The sequence below is a fragment of the Haplochromis burtoni genome, unplaced genomic scaffold, assembly GCF_018398535.1.
Source record: "Haplochromis burtoni strain Fernald_Lab_line unplaced genomic scaffold, NCSU_Asbu1 Contig_580, whole genome shotgun sequence".
NCBI lineage: Eukaryota > Metazoa > Chordata > Actinopteri > Cichliformes > Cichlidae > Haplochromis > Haplochromis burtoni.
In genome coordinates this window covers 121,192-126,962 of record NW_024582941.1, presented here as the reverse complement: position 1 = coordinate 126,962, position 5,771 = coordinate 121,192, and positions in this window count along the sequence as shown.

The following is a 5,771-nucleotide window of genomic DNA, read 5'->3' as shown; positions in this document are numbered from 1 at the left end:
ATGTCATAAATTGCAGGGACAAGGTTAAAAACTTGGGTGTGTGGTTCAACATGGTGCTCTCCTTTGAATCTCATGTAAAAGAGATAACAAAGACCACGTTTTATCAGACAAGTTTTATCAAGCGACACTGCAGAGGTTCTTGTCCATGCATTTGTGTCTTCACGTATTGATTATTGTAATGCTATTCTTTCTGGGCTACTAAAGAACATTTGGTAAGAGGTTTACAGATGGTGCAAAATGCAGCTGCTCGCATTTAACTACAACTGGGAAATTTGAGCACATTACCCCTGTACTGAAATCATTGGCTACCTTGTCAGGTTTGAGCAGATTTTAAGGTCCTGCTGCTCACCTACAAGGCTTTAAATGGATTGGCACCTTCATACCTCTCCGACCTTTCACGCCTTTATGTTCCATCTCGTGCTCTACGATCTCAGGACTCTGGCTGTCTAAAGGTTCCTAGAGCCAGAAAAAAGACTATTGGAGAGCTTTTTCTTTTCATGCCCCGTTTCTGTGGAACAACCTTCCTCAAGATATTAGGCAGGCTGCTCTGTTGAGGTTTTTAAAACTAAGTTGAAGACACATTTGTTCACCCTATCCAACATGTCTTAATTCTATGCCTTCTATTTTTTTTTCTTTTTGTTTTTTACTTGTATTGCTATATATCACTTTTATTTATTTATCTTTTTAGCTTCAAATAGGTTAATTGAAAAATCTAAGTTGCCCATAGGTATGAATGCAAAGTTAAAAACATCTCTGTTTTAGTACGTGGTAAGCTTTAATGAAGCAGGTGTAATGCTGACTGAATGAAAACTTCAAGTTCATGTATCTTGATAAAACTGAGGGGGTAGTAGTGAAAAAGTAAGAGATGATGGCTGACTGGTTGTTTGCATCACTGTTGTACCTCATGGTCACAATGTGTCTCGCTCCATAACTCGTGACTAAACATTAGACAGACAGTCATCTCTCTCCTTGCATGCTGGCAGGATTGACAAAAACAAATCAGCCAACCAGATACAGAATTCACAATCTCTCTTACGCTCATACTCGCACACAGACAAACTACAGATGGCTTCAGCATTTCCATATTCTAATCAGTGCCTGATTATTGCCAGAATAGCAGTGAGCTAACCATGAGACAAATCACCACAAAGCCACCACGACAGGCTCTGGGTGCCATCCATTACATATTTCAAATCCCAGTCTACAGGAATGAGAATGAAACTCTGCATCAGATGTAGATTTAGATGTGAAAAAGCCCAGTCTCAGTTAATTATGCCTGTGGTGATGGCACACTGGTGAAACTGGCATAGGGACACTGGTCCAGGTGTGCCCACTATGACTTACAGAGGAGGAGTAGCCCACAGTGACACAATGCCGCTTCCAGTCAGCAGTTATTCATTTTTAAATATTACCATCACTACTATTTATTTTTTACTCCCATTGCTTTGGTTGCTGCTGCCAATTAGTTCTTAGAGGTCACACAATATCATGGTCATACAAATATGCTTGTTAGTTGACACCACAATATCTGCCAGTGTGAAATTCAGCCCTAATCAAAGAGGAGAAGGTTTTCAATAATTCATCTCTTCTCATTTATAATGTAACAGTTTCAACATCATTGAAGAAAAATAAACGAGTCTTATCATCTCTGCAGCAAGTTCAGCAACATGCCTATCAAGCTCCCAGTCACACCGAGTGGTGTCAGAGTGGTGGTTATCACCCAGGTTTCCTGAATCTTAATATGAGATTGTTCACAGTGTTGGCTCCAGACAATCCTTAAACACAGACTAGTGAGAAGCCACAAAATGTATCAGAAGAAGTGCAAATAAGATCCAAAACAAATGCACAGAATTAAAAATGAGATATTAAGAGCATTTTTACCACCTTATTCTTCCATAACTTAAACTGGTAGTCTTATGGGCTTCTCACATTGGAAGCAATTCCCTGCTCACGACCCATCCACCATGGTTTTTGTCAAAGCACACACAGAATTAAGTTAAGTAAAATGGCCTGTATTTGTATAGCGCTTTACATATCCAGTCATCCACCCACACACTGGTGATGGCAGCTACATTGTAGCCACAGCCACCCTGGGGCGCACTGACAGAGGCGAGGCTGCCGGACACTGGCGCCAACGGGGCCTCTGACCACCACCAGTAGGCAATGGGTGAAGTGTTGTGCCCAAGGACACAACGACCGAGACTGTCGGAACCGGGGCTCGAACCGGCAACCTTCCGATTACAAGGCGAACTCCCAACTCTTGAGCCACGATCGCCCTAAGTACTGTTATCGTATAGTTCAGGAGGAGCCATGTTCATAGTCTCAGTCTTGTTGGCATAAGACAAGGTAACTGCCGCAGAGCCAATCAATGATCTGGGTAAATGGTGAATGCAATAGACTGATTCTTATATAACACTTTTCTGCTCTACCTGAGAACTCAAGACCCTTTATACAACTTGCCTCAGTCATCCATTTATACAAGTACTTTTTTCTATGTTTAATTGCATAATTTAACTCATAATTTCAATCATGCACATTCATGAATGAACATGAATCTCATGAATTAACCTCAGTGTGTGAAGAGGACTCTCCATTTACATGCACAAACTGGAGTCTATTAGATAGATATGATACAAACCACTGCAGGACAGTACCTGTAATACCTACAGCATGTTCTAATCGCTCTAATAGGATATTATGGTCGACAGTATCGAACACTGCACTGAGGTCTAGCAGGACCAGCACAGAGATGAGTCCACTGTCAGAGGCTATAAGAAGATCATGGGGTTAGTATTCTGCCCAAAGATTTTTGGCATGTAGACAGCAAAGGATGAAACATCAACCTTTTTTTGGCAGATTACCTGCACTGTCTACTGAGACATCCAAACAGTTTAAACAGTAAACTGGGATGGACAGTGTAACCAGCTAGTGAGGCACAAAAGGCATATACAACTAAATGTCACAGGGATAAAAAAATAAAAAAGATCACGTTAACAAGCAATGCAGCACAAGTAAGTAAATGAACCATGGCCACTTTTAATCACGAAATATTATCCAAACAACGTGTTTTCCTCTCATTTTTTGCAACAATCTGAATGTAGAGTACTACTTCTGCAACATTTCAAATCCCAGTAACTTGCCTTGTCATCTGATTAGCTAGCAACAATAGTGTGCACAAACCACTTGTTTTAAAGTAAAAGATTTGGTATCTACTTTTTTTCCTAAACCGTCTGTGTTGGCATGCATATACAGAGTGGTGCATAGTAGGAACTCTGCATTTACGCTTTTCCTTTTGCTCCAGAGCGACCACCTTAACTTACATAGACCTGTCACACCAGGTGAAACATGCATCAGAAACACAGATGCTCTGACAAAATAATGTCTTCTGCGACCTCAGTTTAACCCTGCATAGGGTTAGGCTTAGCTGTAGCTCAACTGTTTTGATCTTGAAAAACATCTAGATGTTCTTGATTTGCATATTGCAATCCATGTCGAGCAACACTCTCTCACCCCTCTGATCATTAGAATGGTATATACATATATTCAGATTTAATACTGAATGTCGTCAGTCTCTATAGATACTGTGCATTACTAGTATGTGAGCCACCCAGAGGGGCGATCGTGGCTCAAGAGTGATTTATTTAGATTGGCTTTTAATTAGATTTGTGCTGTGTGTTTTATTATTAATGTATTTTATGTATTTCTGTTTTATATTACTGTGAACCACTTTGTGGTTTTTATCCTGTGAAAAGTGCTGTATAAATAAATTGATTTGATTTGATTTGATTTGAAGAGTTGGGAGTTCGCCTTGCAATCGGAAAGTTGCTGGTTCGAGCCCCGGCTCGGACAGTCTCGGTCGTTGTGTCCTTGGGCAAGACACGTCACCTACCACCTACTGGTGTTGGCCAGATGGCGCGATATGGCAGCCTCGCTTCTGTAGCTTGCCTCCACCAGTGTGTGAATGTGTTTGTGAATGGGTGGATGACTGGGTGTATAAAGCGCTTTGGGGTCCCTAGGGGGGGACTAGTAAAAGCGCTATACAAATACAGGCCATTTACCATTTACCAAATCTAGGCTCAGTGACATTAGTTTTCATGCATCAATACTTTTGCACAAAAAGCCAACTATATTTATTCCAATTAAACTATTAAAAAGCAGAAAAAAATTCTGAGATTGTTGACATTAAAATCCAGTGAAACCATTCATCATAACGACGACAGTGTCGACAGGTGTGAACATGTTCTTCTGATTGATTTAACTTCCATCAGCGTCTTTAACCTCTGGGTGGTCTTGGGTCGATTTGTGCCATTTTTCATTGTTCGTATACACGCCATTTGCACTGTGTTGAACGGAATATAGCCAACTTTTCCAAAAAAAAGTCTGGTTACATATATTTCAAAATTCCAGTCTGACTCCCTTAAATTAGCTTCAGTGGCTGAGCTACAGATAAACTTACACTATTGGTCCTAGTGGTCGATTTGTGCCCCATTGAAACCCATTATAAATGCTATTTCCCATTCCACGGTCATTACAACCAAATAATGGGCCATCTTCCGAATGTTGGTGGTACTCGGGAGTCCGGGCCTTGGAATTGTATCTTTTGGGAAATATTTGATTTCTTTGTTTTTTGGGGCTAAAAAAACAGTGCGCTCATGTGACGAAACCGGGATATAAAGGGTTAAAATCCGCGAAATGTAATTAAAACCTGATATGAATATTTCCAGGAGAAGTAGGTCTAAAAGATTGGCTAATTTAAAGTGGAAAAAATATTAATATATAGATATTTTATAGCACTTTTCATGGCGTGGTCGATTTGTGGCTCTAAGCCCAATAGTGTATGCATTTTTCTAGGACCCCCCAGAGGTTAATTCAGTGTGTGTCAGATGAGGTTTGGTAAATTCAGAGCTGTTCTCTGCTACTTTATGAGCTCTCTCAAGGTGGAGACATAATTCTGTTCAAGGTAGTTTAAAAGTCAGGGAATTGCCGGAGGGAAAAAAAGGAATGAAGCAATCCACACACAAAAGTACACAAACACACACATGTGTGAAGTCCAGGCACAGTGTGCATTCATCCTCTGCTGTCTTATTCTCTGTATATGGACTCTGGTGAGGTTCATGGTGTCTGAATCTCCCCCCATCATCACACAGTATCTAGCTTCTGTCAGTCAGCTTTATCTTTGACACTTAAAGGCGAGCAACAGACAGGATCCCTGTGCCCTGCAGGGAGGATTGTGTTGTTAAACAACAAGACCTGATTTTATTTTCTTGTCAAAGATATTCTGTAAAAAAAACCTGAATACTCCAGGAGGATGTGAACATGAATGTTTCAGCAGTTTCAGAAAAAAGTGGTTGCTTTCAAAGTAAGAGGTTCTCCAAAATGCTTATAGTTCAGATTGAAATTCATAAATCAAACGTTGACATTAGAAGATGGTGAAACAGTGATTCAGGTTAGGGTCTGTGCAAAGCCTCCAGTGTGACTCTATGTGCAGACCTGAGAAGGAAATTTGGGCTCTTAAATCACAGCCCAACAATCATCCTAACTGGTTGTAAAACACTGGGCACTATTTCACACTAATTAGTGGCCAGTTATGTCCTGTCATAAAAAATAACTGCAGTCAACATTAATTAGATCTTGGCAGGCTTATGTGCAGCTCTACGGGGCTTTTTGCAGCTATATAAAGCACGTGTGTGACAGAGTGTAGTGATGGGATGAACAGAAGACGTGTGATGATAGCACACACTGACTTAGTCGAAGGTGATGTTCACGGGTGT